At 42.9% G+C, this 20897-nt stretch overlaps 1 long non-coding RNA gene across 1 annotated transcript in view; it reads left to right on the top strand.

Annotated features, from left to right (window-relative positions):
- Positions 1-20897, top strand: part of LOC144753498 (uncharacterized) — a 261760-nt gene that overhangs the window by 191823 nt on the left and 49040 nt on the right. The gene's annotated exons all lie outside the window — the stretch shown is intronic.

The following is a 20897-nucleotide window of genomic DNA, read 5'->3' as shown; positions in this document are numbered from 1 at the left end:
AATGGGGATGGTGAGACAGAACTTCCAGTTGAGAGCAAGGGACAGGGTACCTTTGAAAATATAAATGGGATAAGGCAAAATCTGATTGGCATGACAGCAGGTGTGGTAAATGTTCAAAATAGTTTCAATACTACTGACACAGAATGCCCTCCTAGAGAGTAACATCAATGTCAGGACGCAGACATGTGACATTGTATCTGATAGCTTTAAGACACAAACTGGAAAAATATCATGTTTTCCTTCTGGTATCTGTGGCGAAACACCACCTTCTGTCGCCCTCTCCCTACAACATCTCAGGGTGACATGGTTGTGAAAAGCACAATAGTGCCACAAATTGCCACGCCTTACCCATACCCATAACACTCTGTTCAGATCCTGCCCCCACCAGACACCTCAGATGTATCATTCCCCAGACCCAGCAGAAGCAAACGCTAAGACACTACAAAGAAAAGGAAGAACTAAAGTGAATCTATGAGTCTTAAGAACAGGAAGAACTAGTCATTCTATGATTTTTATATCATCCTACCAACGTGATGGCTAAACATTTGCCATGCTTCTATAGACTTTGCTGTCTGTGCCTTGACTCTGAGCAAATCTGTACTAATTTCACAAACACACCCACTATTAACATTATCTAATTTTAAAAAATGTGTAACATGTAGAAATGTAAATATTGTTAATACATTTAATCAGCTAACATAACAGAATATGGCTTTGGAATTATGTATGCCAAAATGTCTGGGCACAACTTGATCTGGAACGTTGCCCAGCATCTGAATGTGTTTTTCTACAGTATATTTCACAATCCATTCTTCATATTAAAACATACAATGTAATACAGTATGAACATATAATTAAATGCACTAATACACTGTGAAATTAAATTAACATATTAAATCAACAGCTTAATTAAATAATTGATCTAAAATAGTCAGAACTGAATTTTAAGTACATACAAGCTATGCCTTACATAAACATTGGTTATGTAGTTATAGCATTTTGTATAGTGATAATGTGTTTCCACAATAACTCTGCTTATACAGCCTAAATCAAACGCATATGTGAAATGGGTTTCAAAAGTAGATTTTATCATACTAAATTTTACGTTTGAATATTTTGATTAACTCTTATGGTAAAAATTCATAAAGGCTGATATACCATATTCTTAATTAGTTCAAGTAAACAACTACAGTGGCTTGTATCAAGAAAACGTGCAGTAAACATTAGCAGTTAGCATGCGTACAAGTAAACATAAGTTACCCAAGAAAAATTATCTGAGAGAAGTGGAGTGCCAGTGATTTGGTAAGGTCGGTCTCTTTCTGATCTTCACTATAAGACTATAATCTTTCGATCTCCTGGTCTCTGGTGATAGTTTACGAACAAGTAGGACTGACAAAAGGAGGAGTGGTCGTTAAGACAATGTGGGAATTACAGTTGGGGTCTAGATGATCATGGTCGATCACATTTCAAGTGGACCCATGTATCTTCAGTTGGTATCAACTAATGAAAGGCTGTCAAGGAACGGATTCCAATGTATATTGAATTTCACCATTTGATCATTCAGTTTATATATCGTCTTTTCAAATGTGATTATTGCACTTGTCTATAGCGCCGGGACACTCTTGGGAGTAGCCGGTTGCTTTATAAATACCAAATAACATATCAAAATAAATATTCTGTCAGAGTTGGAGGCATTACTTTCTTCCAATGTCGTGGGATACATAACTTGTCCGTGGCTAAGGAAGACACTACCCAACCCCGGCAATGCACGGTAAAGCCTACCACATCCTCCAAGTTATGTAGATGTGAGAAATCTCACATTGGGCACACTTGGATTAAGTGGACAGCTTGGATACAGTTCTAAACCACATCCCAAAACGGGGCTATGATGGAGTTGGACCAAAGTATGTGGAAATGGGTCCCAACCCTGGTATCCACATATCAAGCATTCTGAGGAAGGTGACATGTGAGTCTAATAAAGCTTATCTGGTGCCCAAAAGCAGTTCTAAAAAATTAGGGGAAAGGCCTTCGAGAAGCATGCCTGAAACTTAGCTTTTTTAAGATTTTACATAACTGTGGACCATTCGTCATCCTCGAATTGTTTGTGGAGTTGTTCCAACCAGTACAGTCGGAGAGCTTTCTCTGTAGATTTTAAGTATCATTCCCCTATGAGTAAAGATTATAGGCCAGAGAATATTTTTTGTGTGCTCCCCTCAGAACTAAGCATTTAAGGATGGGGAAGCGATGGTCATTAGCGTCTGCTGTTCCAACCTCTTAGTAAGTATAGATTTCAGTTGTAAGTAGTTCAATATGTGGTGGTCCGGAAGACCAAATCCAGTTTGTAGATCCGGAAAAGTTTTCACTTGATCAAATGCCAAGAGTTGTTGGATCAGTATGATTCCCTTGGAGGCCCAGAAGACCAAATGGACTGTAGATCCATCTATCAGTAAATTAGCGCCGTTCAAGAGTGGGACCTCAAGATTAAAGAAAGCATTAAAAGCAAAAACTTTGCATTGCAATTTCCAGATAGGTCTGGAGTTCCCCAGGATTGAGTTATCGAGGTCCTTAGACTTTTGGGGCTGCTAGTACATAATCTGTGGGCCGAAGACAACTGCTTGTAAACATCACTCGATAATGACCCAATCTGAAGTCTCCAGTTCGTTATTGAAATAGTACGACAATTATGATATGTGACAAGCCATGTCGTTGCATTCCTTGTTAGATAGTTTAAAACCTCCATGCTGTAGTGTCAGAATATAGTTTGGACATAGCTAATATAGTTTTCATGTTTCCCCAGACATAGATTTTGATTTGACCATCAATTGACAGACAGCAGAGTTTTGCGGGGGATATGGAGTGGAAGCATGCCAACACATAGTTGAAACAATGTGTGATTTAATTCTTAATTCTATGCATTTTGCCACAGACTGAGAGTGGAAGGCTCCCCCATTTAAGGAATTTCTTTTGCATCTGGTCAATCAAAATCAACAAAATATCATGTGCCATTCTATTGAGATCACTACTAGCTACAATTCCATGATACTTAAGATTATCTGGTAGGCATTTAAAGTGGAAACCCACCATTGAGTCCACCTTCGTTGATCATGTCACGGACATGGCTTCACTCAGTCCAATTTATTTTATAACCTGAGAATGTGGAGAATCTAGTCATTATGGTCAGGAGTGCAGGGACAGAGGTGCTTGGGGAGAACATGGTCCTCAATTTGTCATCCGCACATAGCATGAGTTTTAAATGACAGGGAATTATCCCTGTATTGCCACATTGCTCTGAATGGCAAATTTCAGTGGATCCAGTACAATCGAGAACAGTAGCAGAGATAGGGAGCCCCCTGTGTAGTCCCTTGGCCAATATGAATTGGATCAGAGAGAAAAGATTGCAGTTAATCTGCGCCATGCGGAGAGAGTAAAGTGCACGGATCATTTTTGAGGAGGTTAGCTCCAAAGCCTATTCGTGTCAGGACTTGGAGGAGGTATCCACACTCCACATGGTCGAAGGCTTTCTCTGCATGATGGGAGGTTGGCCACCCTTTCCTGTTCATCTGCACGTGATTGCCAGAGAAGGTGTAGGAGAGTTCTCAAGTGGTTCCTCGATGAGCGTCCTTGTACAAACCCTACTCCTGTTCTGGAATTAAATGGCTCTGTAGCTTGTGGAGAGTATGGGGTCCATCCCTGGTTTTGGGATCAAAGCTATATGTGCCCTCTTGAATTCTGATCGAAATTTCCAGATTGTAGCAGCTTCTCAGAAGACTTCAGTCAGTAGGGGCGTGGTCTGTTTCGACGTGATTTTTAAGAGTCAATGGGGAATCCATCTTCACCTGCCGCCTTTCCTGTGGGCATTGATTTTATTGCTTCAACGATTTTTGTGGCCTCTATATCTCCTACTAGTGTATTGACAATTCAGATATAAGGCACAGGGTCTTCAGGTCGTCAAAGAAAGCAGTTTCTTTCATGTTTCCATTGTAAATGCAAGGGGATCTATCAATAGAGAGCCTCTAGAGTCTGCTAATGCTCACAATGCACAGTTTTTTTCACTTTGTTTTAGTCTTCCAGTTAGAAGATTAGTGGTTGCCTGGTCTTTTCACCATGTTCATAATAGTTGTTTCGTATCCTATGTGTTCAGTTCATATTTTTGTTGGTTAGAAGTTTGCGTTTCTCCTCCGAGGGGGACCTCTTATAATCTCTCTGTAGCATCTTAATCTCCGGTTCTAAGTCAGACTGCTGTTGTTCTGCAAGCTTTCTCCTCACTGAAGCATCTTGAATCATCATGCCTCCGATATAGATCTCTTTTGCCGCCCGAGTCTTTATTGGGGCTGTACAGAGTCTTCACTCACATTGAAGTAATCCTGCAGTTTATAATGTAGTGAGTTTGTGCATCAGGTTCTTGTCTTTAGAGTAGCCAATCCAAGATTTTAGGAGATGGTACTCATGTCGGTATGTTGCACCTTAGGTCAGAGTCTGCTTTTAATCAGAAAAAAGTAAATTCTTGTTTTCATGTCATATGGGTATGATAGAAAGGTGTAGTCCCTCTCCACGGGATGCTGGAGGCGCCAAGGATTGACCATGATCATCCATTAAGTCTTCAAGGAAATGTTTGTCATGATTACCACTGAGATCAGGTATGCTCAACCTGTCCAATATTGGATCCAGAGTTATGTTCTGGTCTCCAATGAGTATTTGGGCATGATCAAAGTCTGGTAAGTCTTGGAAGAAAGTTGCTTTTCTGTATGTTGGGTGCATATACAGACCCAAACACTAAGACATGGTTCTGAATTGAGAGTTTAGCTAAATGAATCTCCCTAGGTGATCTATCCATGTTTGTACCATCCTTGTCTTAAGTTTTGTATGAAGGAGAATAGCAACCCCTCATTTGATGTATGTTGTCACCAGAACAACCTCTCTGTAGGCAGTTCTATGATCATAGGAAGAGGAAATGGCCTGTCCCACCCGACACTGCTTGAGTTTTACAGTTTCCTCAGCGAGGAGATGTGTTTCTTGGATAAGGACGATGTCCAGTACAAGAAGGAAAAAATAGGCCAGCATTTTCTTGCACTTTATAAAAGTAGGAAATCTATAACTATTGAGGGGTTTTGAGCACTAAAACCCTTTTCCTAATGTACTTAACCCATTTACTGATTCAGAAAAGCCTTTTAAAAATTGATTGTGATTATGGCCCACATGTATCAATCAGGGATTTGTGAAGTACGCTACACACCCATAAGGGTCTCAGGGTGCTGGGGGGTGGGAGGTGGGGGGGGGGGGTCTGGGGGATATTGTGCAGCTCCTTCTCATCCAAAGAGCCCAGTTTTGAGCATCTTCCTGAATGCTTGCAGAGTAGGGGCCCATCTGATGCTGAGCAGATGTTAGTTCCAGGTCTTTGCCGCAATGTAGGAGTAGGCTTTTCCTCTAGTTCTGGCTCTGCGGATGTGAGGGATTTCGGCCAGGGCGTGGTCGGCAGAGTGGAGGCTTCTCTTGGGTGCGTAGAAGGAGACTCTTTCATTGAGGTATAGCGGTCCAGTGTTTTGGAGGGATTTGTATGCAGGAGTGAGCAGCTTGAAGGTCACTCTCTTCTTGACAGGGAGCCAACGGAGGTCTTGTAGGTGCCGGATGATGTGGTCTTGTCGTGGGATGTCAAGGCCGAGTCTGGCAGCAGTGTTCTGGATGGTCTAGAGTTTGCAGAGATTTGTTGATTCCGGCGCAGAGGGTGTTTCTGTAGTCCAATTTGCTGGTTATGAGTGCGTGGGTGATGGCCTTTCTGGATTCGGGGGGTCCATTTGAAGGTCTGGCAGAGGATGTGGAGGGTGTTGTAGCACATGGAGGAGACGGCGTTGATCTGTCGGGTCATGATGAGGAAGGAGTTGAGTATGATGCTAAGGTTGCGGGCATGGTCAATGGGGGTGGGGTGTTGCAGAGGGTGGTGAACCACCAGGTGTTGTCCCATCCGGAGGGGGTAGATCCGAGGATGATGACTTCTCTTTTCTATGAGTTGAGCGACAGGCAGCTGCTGCTCATCCAGGATGTGACGTCCTTCATTCTTTTCTGGAAGCTGAGTCTGGTGGTGGCAGGTTCCTTGGTGAGGGAGAGGATGAGCTGGTTGCCGTCGGTGTAGATACTATGCTGAATAAATGCTTTTTGATGATGGCGGCGAGGGGGGGGCATGTAGATGTTGAAGAGCATAGGGCTGAGCAATGATACTTGGAGTACTCCGCAGCCAATCTCTGTGGGTTCCGAGAGGAAGGGTGGGAGCCTGATTCTTTGGGTTTGGCCGGTGAGGAATGAGCGGATCCAATCTACGGCAGTTCCCTGTATGCCGGTGTTGTGGAGTCTGGTGGTGGGTGTGCACTGGGAGATGGTGTCGAAGGCTGCTGAGAGGTCTAGTTTGATGAGGGCTACCATGTGGCCCTGGTCAAGGAGAGTACGAATGTCATCTGTGGCGGCTAAGAGGGCGGTCTCGGTTCTGTGGATGCTGCAGAGTCCGGATTGGGAGGAGTTGAGGATTGAGTTGGCTTCTATGAAGTTTGGGAGCTGGATGTTGACGATCTTCTCAATGACTTTGGCTGCGAAGGGGAAGAACGGGATGGGTCTGTAGTTTTTGAGGTCTGTCAGGTCTGCAGGGGGCCTCTTGCTTAGGGGTTGACTTCTGCACGTTTCCAGTAATCAGAAACCATTCCGGTTTTGAAGGTGGAGTTGATGATGGGGTCCAAGCTGACATGGTAGACTAGCTGGCATTGATGGAGATAGGTGTAGTGTCGGTGCCTTGTTTCTGTTCGTTGAAGTTGTCGTAGAGGGACTTGATCTTGAGATGGAAGTAGGAGCCAAAGTCCTGGGAGGGGGGCATCTGAGTCTTTGCTGGGGAGTTTGGTGAATTCTTGAATGATGCTGAAGAGTTCCTTCGAGTTGAGGGAGTTGGCGAGGATTCTGTCCTGGATGAAGATCCTTTTAGTGGATCTGATACATTGGTGGTATTCTGTCATGGCAGTTTTGTAGCTGGTGTGTGCTTCCGGGATTTTACTGTTTCTCCATACTTTTTTGAGACGTCTGCAAGTGCGTCTGGACTGTCGGAGGTCGGTGGTGAACCGGGTGGCTTTCTTGGGGTGTTGTCTGCCTGAGTTCCGAAGGGGGGCGAGCTTGTCTGCCCAGTGAGTGATCCATCTATGGAGTTTGTTGGCTGCAGAGTTGGCGTCGGTCGTGGTGGACGGGGGAGCATGGTTGAGGACGGAGCTGAGGTGCATTTGGGTGACCTTGCTCCAATTCCTGCATGGGGCGAGGTGTGGGTTTGTGTGCAGTGGCTTTCAAGAAGGAGAAATGTACACAGTGGTGGTCCGTTCAGAGGGGTTGCGTGGTGTGGCTGAAGCGGATGTTGTTTCCTTCTGTGAAGATGGGGTCGAGGGTGTGTCCTGCCTTGTGAGTAGGGGTGGTGACGAGCTGTTTCAGTCCAATCTTGGTGGGGTTGTCCAGGAGGGAAGTGGAGTTGGGGGTCACTGGGGTTGTTGAAGTGGAAATTCAGGTCTCTGAGCAGTGCGTAGTCCATGGAGGCTATGGCATGGGGCGCAATGAGGTCTGTGATGGTTGCAGCAAATTTGGTGTGTGTTCCAGGAGGTCTGTAGTTGAGGATGCTGCGTAGGGTCATTCTGGGGTTGGTCTGGATCTGGAAGTGGAGGTGTTCCATGGGGGATGAGCAGCCGTTTGTGCTGGCAGTAGTGAGTCGGAGGGAGCATTTGTGTATGATGGCGAGTCCTACTCCCAGGTGGTTGAGGCGGTCCTTCCTCTGGATCTTGTATCAGTCCGGGATGGCGGTTATGATGCTGGGGGCGGAGGTGGCATTGGTCCAGGTTTCTGTGAGGAAGATGACATCTGGCGATAGGGTGTCAAGGAGTTCCAGATCTCTAATGTGTGCCTGTGCAGGGAGTGTACATTGAGGAGGACGCAGCTCAGAGGTTTGTGTGCGATGCTCCCGGTGGGTGGGTGGTGGCCATGGGGTTCTGGAGGTGGGTGAAGGTGCATCAGCAGTGTGAGTAGAGAACAGGCCATGGGTGGTGTTTGGTGTCAACAGCTGGCAGTTGTTGTTTCTTCCAGGGTTGAGTGTATGGAGAGTAGCTGGGTCGTAGCAGTGGGATGCCAGAGGACCAGGGTTCCTACCGCTTTTTGCAGACGGGCGCAGATGGGCTTGCCTTTGGCGTGCCTTTAGCGAACCAGCGGGGCAGCCGCACAACAGCCACCATTAAGGGGTTGATTCCGATTCGGGAAAAAACTCCTCTGAATAGCCGTCCGGAGCGGGGTACGGAGTGTACACCCCATGATCGCAGGGGTACGCACCGTACCCCTGCGATCATGTTGTGTACGGACCATACGGTGAGTTTGTGATTGTGTGCTTTTCTGTACGAATCGCCCTTACCTGATGTGGACCGTACGAATCGCGTCCTCATACCCCTGTTCGGATTGTATTAGTCGGCATGTTTACGATTCGTGCGGAGAGGGCTCCGGATACGAATCGTACGGACATTTTTTTTCCAGGATCGGAATTGACCCCTAAGTAGGGGTCAGGGCATGGGGGCGCAGCTGGGAGGCGGGAGCGGTAAACAGCAGAGGTGGAGGAGCCATGAGGACAGCAGCGACAGGACGGGCGTGAGAGTGACAAACAGGAATACAACAGACAAATGGGCACTGGATAGGCACAAGGAGAAAAACAGTCACAAAAAAGACACAAGGAGGCAACCGGGCACAAAAAGGCACAAAACTGCACAACGAGGCAGACAGGCAAGACAAAGGCAGAAAACCTACCTAGGCTGGCAGAGCGGACCAGCAGAAGAGGAAGACTTTCCCACTGGACCACCAGGATGAGGTGCAGGCAGGAGCTTGCAGTTGTAGGAGGGCCTCGGACACCTATCCGCAAGCAGAGAGGTGCTGGGGTCAGTGGGGCAACGTCGGAGCTGCATGAGGGGAGAGCAGTATCCCTGACCAGGAGGTCAGAGGTCTTGCTCAGCACATCACGCAGTGGGCGCCATTAATTAGGAGGTGGGCGCAGCAGGGAGGCGGGAACCGGCAAGGGAGGAGGGGAAGCGGGGGCAGCAGCAGCGGAAAGGTTGCAAGAGTTGCAAACAGGAAAAAATAGAGGAATGGGCACAGGAGAGGCACAAGGACAAAAACAGGCACAGAAAAGTCACAAGGAGACAACTGGGCACAAAAAAAGACACAAGGAGGCAAATGGGCAAAAAAAGGCACAATACTTCACAATGAGGCAGAAAAACAAGACAAAGACAGAAACCTTACCTAGGCTGGCAGAGTGGACCAGCATGTATGAATGGTGTCTGACCAGAATTCTGGTTGCAAACCATTGAAAATTTGCCAGTGCCAAAGTAGGGGTGGTCACCCATTCGCAAAAGGGGAGAGGTACTGTTTGGACCAAATCCCCTTTATGAATTCTTGGAAAGCTGTCTTGGTGAGTGGATGCTGGTCCAGGGGACTACTGGCAACTCTCAAATAACCTTTTAAAAAAAAAGATTTGTTTTTAAAAGCACCTTCATTTCTTTTAAGGAAATCAGGCTGCTTTTAAAAAACATTCTGTATTTAAATGCAATCAGACATGGTGGTCTACTGACCTTTGCAGGACACTATCCCTGTGATTGAAAGCAATTGAAGTGAGTTGCAATTTGTGACCTACCTGATAAATATCATTCAATTAGAATGGATTATAACCCTCTCCAATTCAGAATTTTATGAACTGAACTGTTAGTACATAGGTTGGTTCTCAAAGTTCAGTGCTGCTCAGAAAAATACTGGTCACAAATTACATCCAGTTTTTGCAACCAGTATTATGATAGATTTGGTCCTGCATTCCCCACACGAAGTGAAAAGATCCCTGGCATTGGGCATATTTGTTTTATTCATTAATAAAATAACTTTCAATTTTGGAAGTTTGTTTCTTACCAATAACATTTTTTTCAAGACTGAGATTCTGATTAGAGTTTGGCAGACATGTTACTCTGTTACATCATGACAGATACCCCGTCCATCTTATTACAAGTGCCATAGGATAGAACACACTTTGAATAAAGTGAATGGGATATCTTTCAGGTTTGTGACAGAGTAGCCTGTTTGCCAAAATCTAAATCAGGCCCTGAGTTTTACACATGATGCATGCTTAGAACATTTGACTGCTATGCAAGGAGTTAACTCCATCCACAGCAGTGGGCTACCTTGCAAGCAGGCAGTGATCTATATGGTGAACAGTCCTCTACCAGGGTGACAATGGTCAGGACTTCTGCGCCTTGGTTATATGATATTTGGCACAGATGTAACTATGACATATACACTGCTGAATCACCCATTTGCAATGTGTCTGTGCATCATGGCAAACTTTAGACTCATGAACATATGTGCTGTGGCATATAGCAATAAAACAATCTGCCCTATGTAAAGTTGTGGGAGAGGGCACTCTGTTACAAATATGACAGATGCTACATCCACCATGTTACAAGTGCATTTTAGTCAAAGCACTTAGCATGTGAATGGCTGATGTGCAGACAAAATATCGAGTTGGAATTATCGAAGTACAGGAATGTCAAGTCCTAAATATCTGCAGCAAGAATATCGTGGTCAAGAATATCGAATTTAAGGTAAGGAATATTGTTTTTAAAAATATAGAAGCCAATAATATCATTTGCAAAACTATAGTTGTCAAAATATCGATTTTTTAATTAGTATTATGTATTTTAGTATATATTTCAAATGTATGTGATGAATGTTTTTGTATAAGTTTTGTTGATGTTTTTTAATATATGTGTTATTTTTTTAGAAGTTATCAATTTTATTTTAATTACATTTTGCGTTTTTAAGATCTGTGGCGGGTTATGGGGAATAGGGTGGGAAGTAATTTAACTATGATAAATTAATGATAGTTTTTATTTATTCATATTTATTTAATTGATATTTTATAGTGTCAATTGTGGGAACTTATTTGTGTTAAAATCATTATTAATTTGTTGTTAATTACATTAATTAATGAATTGAAACTTAATAAGGAAATGGCGTAGTTAATTTTAGGTGCTGGTTGTGAGGTTTATAGGGATAGAGGATGGAAAGTAATTTATTTTTAATTAATTAATAATTAGTTGTTAATTAATATTAATTAATTATTTCAAAATACATATTGAAATTCTGTAATTAATTTTAGGTGCGGGTTGTGGGGTTTATGGGGCTAAAGGGTGGGAAGTAATTTATTTTTAATTAATTAATAGTTTGTTATTAAATAATAATATTTCATGAATTGAAAATGCTATATTAAAATTGTGTAATTAATTTTAGATGTGGGTTGCGGTGTTCATAGGGGTAAAGGATGGGAAGTTAATCATTTATTATGTGTTTTAATTTGTTTATTAATTAATAATATTTATTTAATTGATAATTATTTATGTGAATTATGGAAGTACATTTTATTTGTAATTTAGATGTGGGTTGTGAACTGTGTGATATTATAGGGTAGAATGTAAATAAGATAAATGTAGGTAATAATGTTTTATAAATAATTTATAACTAAAAACATTTCTTTGTTTGAAAAATATTTTTCGATTTTATTTAATATAATATTTGTAGGTATTTGTGATATGCATTTGACATTATAGGTTTTTATTTTTTTAATTGTTAAAATTAAATATATTTATATTTAAATTGTTTACATATTTATATATATACATATATATATATATATATATATATATGTATATATATATATATATATATATATATATATATATATATACATGTATATATATATATATATATATATATATCTTTTGTTGTTGATATTTTTTTATTTTTTTTTATTTTGAGTTGACTGTTGTGGGAATAGTAACTTGTATCTCTCCTCAAACCAACACTTTCCCTACTGTCGCACACTCACTGGAGTGGGAACAGTAATTTTTACCCCTTCGCTATCCAACACTTTCTCTACTGCTGCACTGACTGGAGTGGGAAGAGTAATTTGTACCCCTCCGCTATCCAACATTTTCCCAACTGTTGCACTGACTAGAGTGGGAATACTATTTGTTTCCCCTCTGCTATCCAACCCTTTCCCTACTGTTGCACTCATAGGAGTGGGAATACAAATTTTTACCCCTCCGCTATCCAATACTTTTCCTACTGTTGCGCTCATTGGAGTGGGAATATTAAGTTTTTTCCCCTCCGCTATACAACCCTTTCCCTACTGTTGCACTGACTGGAGTGGGAATATTAAGTGTTATCCCTCCGCTATCCAACACGTGCCTACTGTTGCACTCACTGGAGTGGGAATTGTAATTTTTACCCCTCCGCTATCCAACACTTTCCCTACTGTTGTATTGATTAAAGTGGGAAGTTTAAATTTAAATATTTTTAAATAGTTTAATGTTTTAATTAATGATAGAGTGTTTTTTAACATATATTTATTGTTATTGGTATATAAATATATATATATTTATTTGTTACATTTTCATATATTTTTAAACATATAAAATAAATGTAAATTAATAGTTTATTTTTTGTTTTACAGTAAATATATATAATAAATATTGCATGTGTGTTTAATTTTTTTAGGTTAAGTTCATTTGTTATTTTTGTTAAATGTATATTAAATCAATTTTTTTAATTACATTTATTATTTAATATTTAATATTTATTTTATATATATATATAATAAAAAATATTGTTTACGTCTATATTTGTCATCAATATTTTTGTTTCAATATTTTTGTACTTACCTTTATAAATATAGGATGTCGATATTTTTGACATCTTATATTTATGACTCAATATTTTGGTATGGGGATATTTTGGGTGTTGGTGTGTTATCAGTGAACCTGAATGGCTTACATATAAACTAATTTATTTTTATATTGGTCATAATGTGTGTGACCAATTTGAGAGACTGTGTTTTTTATTATTAATTTTAGATCTCGGTCTGGAAAGAAATGTGACATAATCCCAGATTTTGTGTCTAGCCTTTGCTTGTAAGATGATTGCCTAAACGACATTAGTAGTATAACATGTAGCAGTAAATTCTTAAGTTGTAATTCACATATTTTCTTTATGTATGTATTTAATGTAGAATTCTCCTCACTTTCTGAAAGAGAAGCCAGCCTAACATCTTGGGTAGCGTTGCGTAGCCACTTGAACCAAAGGGAGGTACCAGTGGTACAGAATAACCAAGTAGCACAGAAGGTGAGGGGGCTAGCATAAACGATAACTTAGGGTCAGTGGCCAATAGTGAGATAGATGATGACTCTTTGTGACACTGTCCAGACGTCCTTCTGGAGCTGCCACCACCATCACCATCCCCATTGTGCCAGGAAATCCACAGAGAGAGCTGACCCGGTCAAAAGACTCGGACTGGCATCTCCTTCGCCCCAGACACCTCTCCTCCTGCTCCAGTGTCACCACTCCTTGCTTCAAAGGAGACTCTATTGATCACTGAGGACGTTCATGCTGGGCTGATTCTGATGTTATTGTTCTCTAGAATTTGGTGCAGAAGGTACATGAATTGATATAAATTCTGGGTGAAATTACATCTACGCAGGTTGCCCTGCACAGAGGGCCTAATTCTGATGTCGTTCTGAAGGCCTCCGAATCAGATTTGGCTTTGCCGGATCTAATTCATAGCCCCTGTTCACGACCGATTCGAAAACAGGTACGAAAGACCAAGTAGGATGCAAAGTTCGCATACGCGCAGACCGAATCGTTTCCGGGACCCGAACCTGTCCATACGACTTGTATGTAGACTAAACATGCCCCGCAGTGGAGCCAGATTCCGCCCAAGCGAGTATGATTCACGCAAGATGAAACAGCTGTCAGAATCTACTTTGGGGGGGCCATACCAGGCCCCCCTTTACTCGGGGCCCACCGAATTTGTCACGGGGTGCCCATGGGTCCTCCCGATCCAAGCAAGCACAGTGTGGCGGTCACCATGGGGTGTCTGCTACAGGGTGTATGCTTTACCCCACCCACCCCTTTTTTACTATGGGAGCCTGTGCATGCATTTGTACGCATGCTCCCATAGAGTTCAATGGAAGTCGGAGCGAATCGAGTCCGTATGCTTACGGAAGTATCGTACTCCCTCGCTCCTACTCCTGGGGCACATTTCATCCAGAAAGCCCTCTGGAACCGAATTAGGCCCAGAGTGTCTTGGAGGGGTGGGTTGAATTCTCAGAACCAGGGACTGCACCTCCTCTGTCAGTTCCTCACTATACATTGAGCACTAAATGTCTCTTACAACACCCATCCCACCACTTTTTATAAGATTGATAAGACCTCTCTGCCCCACTAGAGGACTCTTGATTTCCAGATACATTGATAGAGGATTCCCAATGTGAGGGGGAGGACTAGGTAAGCAATATTTAGCACGAAATTGGATCATCTGCCATTTCTTGACTTCCAAATTAATCCCCTCCCCCAATATTCTGCCATGTATTTATGTTTCATATTTTGTTTTTGTTAAATTAGAACTGTATTTTTTTATTTTTGTGCTTGAGGGAATGTGCATTATATTGTACTAGTTGATTGTAAGGTTAACCAAATGCAAACTTTTCTACATTAGAGCTTCCAGGTCTATTGGTTAATAATGTGATTCATTGCGGTCCTTGTAATGTGGTATCCAAACCTACCTAAAAAAATACTAGAAATACTCTTGATTTTCATATGTCAAAGTTGTAAACTAAGGTCAAATACTTAATGATTGATATGGCAGGGTGTGTGCATTTAGATTTCTCTATTTGTTTTGCAACTGTGAAACATGCTTTGACCAATAGGCTAGATTATATGAGTAGATTCAATATTTTTAAAGGTACATCATTTTGTAAGATGTTTATAAACATAATAAATGCATATATTCATACATTTATCCAACTTTGATTTGTAGTGTGTGTATGCATGTGACATAGTAACATTCACATATGTGTGATGTATGGTTTGCATTATACTTTGGGGGTAGACATGAAATTTAAAATATGTCAACTTTGTAATTTAAAAAATGTTTTGATCCTATTTTTGTTGTTTACTTGCCTTAGAGTTTTTTTTACTGCAGAAGCCATTTGGTCAGCGCTCTCTCCCACATACATTTCCAAACCTCACTGCATCAGTGTTGATTGTGGAGTGGATGTGTGCAGGATATGGCTATTTGTACTTTTTTTACCTCCATAACAGGTGGGAAGTGTTTTCCTCCATGAATCCATTGACTGTCCAGGGCCATTAAATACGGCTGACAATATATTGGTTTTTCAATGATCTATCCATCAGTTCTCATCTTTAAAACTGTCCACAGAGCTGGGGGTAGGTGGGAGATATGGCACATCAATGGCAGATGTTCATCAACCATTCCAAAAAACATTAAATACAGTATTGGCATTTTACGGCAGAGGGTGGATGAACCATAAAATGAACCACAACATTTTGGTGGTTCATTCTCATTTGCCAAACTCTTAAGGGCCGTAATTCCTACCAAAATATAAAGAAGATGCTATCCAGAAAAGTCATGGTATTGTTTTTGCGCAGTGTACATACTAGATCTGAAATTGTCTGGTGGTAGATTCAGCAGTACAGTGACTTTCATCAAGGATCGCAAGGTTACCACTGCAGACCAAAGTCTAACTCAGCTTTTGATGACATGATGTAGGCATTGTATTCTGGTTTTCTTTTCAATGTACATGTATATTTGTGATATTTAAGGCCTGTGGATTGTGCCACCGAAGTACAAATATAGTTCAAAAGACATGCTCACTATGCGAAAGATAAAGATGAGTGCATGATAATTCATTGTGGGGAGTACTGTTATGTACTGTGATAGCATTTACAAGGCAAAATCAAGCTGTGTTGGATGTATATCAGGAGTCCAGATATGTGGGCTTTGTTAGCTGTTTTAAGAATCATGGAGAACAATGTAATTGGGAGGTATACACCCGTTACAACGGATCTTTTACTCCGCAGACCCATTACAACGCGACCATTACTCCGCATACCATTACAACGCATTGCGCTGGGGGGCGCTCTAGGATAGGGGATAAGTATAATTTACTATCCAACACCTTCCCTAGGGTCCACGGGGACTGGAGTTAGAATAGTAAATTATACTTACCACTATCCAGCGCCCCAAGGCGCTATGCGTTGTAACGGTATGCGGAGTAAAAGTCGCGTTGTAATGGTCTGCGGAGTAAAAGTATGCGTTATAGCGTCATACATCCTAATTGGGAGCATGGTGAACTCTAACGATATAGCAGGATTTGTTAGATCTACAGTGGCTGGTGTGTCTAATGTTTCTGTTAGAAAGTTGTTTGAATTGTTTCTTAGTAGTTAATGCTGTTTTGGCCCAAATCATCTCATAATTAGCAATGGGGAATATTTAGGCAGTGTTTTTTGTTTTTTTTTGGCCCCATTTGCCGTTGCCCCGTGCAAGAGACCACCGACCACCACTGAGGGGTCGATTCCGATCCGGTAAAAAGCGCTCCGAATCGTCGTACGGAGCATTTTTGTCCCCGTACGAATCGTACCTGTAAACGTCCCATACGTACGACAAAGTACGATTCGTACCAGGAGCCGTACTCCGTACGAGTCGTACAAGACACCATATGACTCTAATCTCCGTACGATTCTCCCTCGGAACCCGCTGTACGCAACATCTGTACGGTTTGCGGTTGGTTTTTACAACCCAGCAAGTACGATACGTGTCGGGTACGCACCGTACGACCCTTTTTCTACGGGAGCTGAAAACAGCCGTAAAAGCGGAGTTCGTGCCGAAACAGGTACGGAACGGCCCCCCCGGGTACGATGCGTACCCCCTTGATCACAGGGGTACGCACCGTACCCCTGCGATCATGGGGTGTACGAGCCTACCCCCATTGTACGATCGGTGTACGGGCCGTACCCCCATTGTACGATCGGTGTACGAGCCGTACCCCCATTGTACGATCGGTGTACGAGCCGTACCCCATGTACGATCGGTGTACGAGCCGTACCCCCATTGTACGATCGGTGTACGAGCCGTACCCTATGTACGATTGGTGTAAGAGCCGTACCCCCATTGTATATCAGTGTACGAGCCGTGCCCCCATTGTACGATGGGTGTATGGCTCGTACACTGATCGTACATGGGGTACGGCTCATACATGATCGTACAATGGAGGTACGGCTTGCACACCGATCGTACAATGGGGGTACGGCTCGTACACCGATCGTACATGGGGTACGGCTCGTATACCGATCGTACAATGGGGGTATGGCTCGTACACCGATCGTACAATGGGGGTACGGCTCGTACACCCCATGATCGCAGGGGTGCGGTGCGTAGGGTGTGTATGTGTTTGTGTGCTTTTCCATACGACTCGCCCTTACCTGATGTGGACCGTACCAATCGCGTCCTCATACCCCGGTCCGGATCGTACTCGTCGGGTCGTACGGTATGTGTACAAGTCGTACGGTATGTGTACGAGTCGTACGGTTCACGGTTTCAGCCTTGCAATACATACGGATCGCGATGATTCAGACGGATTCACGGAATATGGATCGTACTTCGCGATTCGGATGGATGGGTACGATTCGTACGGAGAGGGCTCCGGATACAAATCGTACGGACGTTTTTTTCCCCGAATCTGAATCGACCCCTATGTGTCTATTTGTCCATGACCAGAGATCGAAAGATTGGCGCCCAGACCAAGACACTTGTGGTAAATAAAATTTTACCCTGGCAGAATTTCTAGGCATTAACAAAGTATCATGCATCAAATGAGAGACAGGATCCGTGGTGTCCAAGTTAAATGGGCTTTATTCCAATAACTCGAGTCAAAGGGAGAATATGTTCCATCACCTCTGAGGTTCAGGAAGAGTCTTCTAACAATTATTTACTGAACATAGTATATATACATTTCTTGTACATAGGCTAAGCAGAGCAAGAAAGAAAATGAGATAAGAACATGTGGGTGTACATGAGGGTGTGTACTTTGATGAGTCATAGGTAGGTGATAGGTAGGTGTCATAGGTGGGTGGGTACTTAGAGGAGGAGTTTGGATAGCTAGCTGGAACTATGCCCTAATTGTGCAACTTTGAGCATGACGTGCAATTGACGTGTAACTGGGAGGAAGCTGACTTTCAACCTAGTAGAGAGATCTCTTGTGTCAAGGCGACCAGCACATCTAGTACAACTGATATCTAGAGTCAGGGGATGTATTATCTGATTATTCGTTCATTGCATGAGGGCTGTGAGCTCTTCTATGGATGCAAGCACTGTAATCCACTTAAACAGAGACAAAATGGCTGGGCCCTATCTATGCAGATGGGTTCTGTGTACCTTCTTCACCAGACTGTAATGTGATTCTGTAAAGCAACAGATAACTGTTATTCATAATACTGTCTTGGCAGGCCTCTTGCTGGGCTTCTTGCGGCTTTCAGTGTGTCAGGAGTCATGAAATGCAAATACATGGGCCTTATGTTAGCTTAACTTTTGGGAAACTTGATGACAGCCATTTCTAATGCAGGACATGAATGTAGAGGCCTAGTGATTCAGGCCACTACGAGGAAGTGCATGGGTGACATGCACATGACATGTAACATAGGGTACACGTAGGGGACATCTTTCCTAGGCAAAATTTCATTTTCCACACACTGGCAGAGGAGGGAAACCAGCACACAGCGGGCGACTTGCTATACTCCATCAAGGTATATTGCAACCCGTTGGACCTCAATTTCACCGAGGAGAGCCATTAGTTTAGGTCCTTGGAGCAGAAAATAGGCATAATCATAGGACCTGGGGAAAAAAAAAAAAAAGAAATCCTAGCTCCATTGTACCAGAAAGTCCCAAAATGCAAGCTTTTTCCCGCTACCAGATCTAGCCAGGTCAGTCCTTGAGACTTCGTATAGGGACGTCAGCCATCCCGAGTATGTAGGGGGTGTAGTATCCACCCAAAACCTTCAAATCTGTCTCCTTGCCAAAAGGATTGCAAAGAAGAGGAAAGATCTGGTCTGCCCAGAGATTTTTTCATCAATCCCAAAGATAATTAAAGGGAGAGTAATATTCAGTGTAGTGTTAAGTATAGAACTCAGGGCATCCTTCACTTCCTCCCAAAACTGGCTGATAGCAGGGCAATCCTTAAACATGTGCACATCTGATGCCTCTAACAAGTCACATTTATTGCATTTTTTCCCAGGAGAAAACTTTGCCAGCTTTTGGGGAGAAAAATATGCTCGGTGTAGCGTAAAAAGGTGGTTTCGCCTCAACCATGCTGGCTTCACAATCTTATACAGTAAGCTAAAGGAATCCAGCTGCAACTGTTCACAGTTGGCACCCACCTCTCCTCCCCATAACTCCTCGGCAAGTGTGAAGTCTCCATCTATCTCTTCCAGGATTGACCAGTACCAGCAGGAGACCTCCTTTCCCCCCCCTGATCTTGTCATCAATTGATTTTCCAGGTTGCTAGAATTACCTAAGGGGACCCGCTCCCTACTCAGCACCTGAGCCCAGCTGGTCAACTGCATGTGTTTGAATCTCGAGAGATTCGGCCCTACTCTCTCCCGCAACTCTTCCCACGATACCATTGAGCCACTTGCCAGCAGATCCCCCCAACACAAGATTTCAGCCTCCTTTATCGGACTAGCCAGTCTGTATTTTAGGCACGGTGGAGTACCTGGCGAGTCCCACATAGGTGCTAGGTTTGAAAAGTAGCTAAGCCCTATGCGCTTTCTTATTTTAGCCCTGCTTCTGGCCAATGATTGGAGAATTTTTAATTTTACTTTAAAAAAAAAATTCTGATCCCCAAACTTGAAGAGGAAGCCGTCCGGTGGAAGATCTGCTCCCTCTAACATGGCTCGAAACATCTCACCCCTGGAAGAAACTGAAGGTGTTTTTAAAAGCATTCTAGAAAAAGATAGCTGGAACGCCCATGCGTAGTACTGCAGGTCTGGTAATGTTAACCCCCCTTTTTCCCTTCTTCTCCTCAGCTTCTTCCAGGCCAGTCTAGTAGCTCCATATTTCCAAACAAAGGAGTTTAACTCACGTTGACAGTTATCTATTTGTATAGTATCAAAAGCCAGGAGGATGGAATTAAACAGAAAAGTGTATTTAGGCAGGATAGACATCTTAATTAAATTTGTCCTCCCCAAAACGGAGAGGGGAAGTGAGCCCATGCCTTTAGTTTTTTTTGACATTCCTTATGTACTCGTTCTAGGTTCTGAACGGCAATATTGCTGACGTCTTGGATAATTTTAATTCGCAGATATCGCATGAAAGAAACAACGTCGAGATGGGTATTATTGATATTCCAAGCCATGATTTCCGTTTTGTTGCCGTTTATCTCGTAACCGGAAATCTTGCCAAACTCCTCTGCCCTCTTAATTACCATTGGGAAAGCAGTATCCAGATCCGATGTCATTATAAGAATGTCGTCAGCATATAATGCTACCTGCTTTTCCCACCGTCCAAAACTAAAAGGTAAAATATCAACCACCTCTCTAAGAGTCTGAGCAAATGGCTCGATGTATAGATTAAAGAGAAGTGGGGAGAGCGGGCAACCCTGCCTCGTTCCCCTTGTGATTTTAAAAGGCTCTGTCAAGGAGTTGTTTACAGATAGCCTAGCAGTTGAAGCTTTGTATAAAAGAGCTATCATACCGCAGAAGCTATCAGGTAAGATACATTTTTTCATGACCCCAGCTAGATAGGCCCAATTGACCCTATCAAAGGCCTTGGTTGCGTCCAGGGTGAAAACGGCCAGCGGAAGAGAAAAAGTAGAGGCAATATTGATGGCCCCGACTAGATCATGTGTGGAACTATGCCCTAATTGTGCAACTTTGAGCATCTGCTAGATGTCTACCTCTAATGAAACCCTTTTGATCCTCATGGATTATCGAACTAACCACCCCCCCCCCCCCAG

Source organism: Lissotriton helveticus, chromosome 5_1 (genome assembly GCF_964261635.1).
Source record: "Lissotriton helveticus chromosome 5_1, aLisHel1.1, whole genome shotgun sequence".
NCBI classification, from domain to species: Eukaryota; Metazoa; Chordata; class Amphibia; order Caudata; family Salamandridae; genus Lissotriton; species Lissotriton helveticus.
The sequence above is the reverse complement of the archived record's forward strand: the minus strand, read 5'-3'. Positions and strand labels throughout refer to the sequence as shown.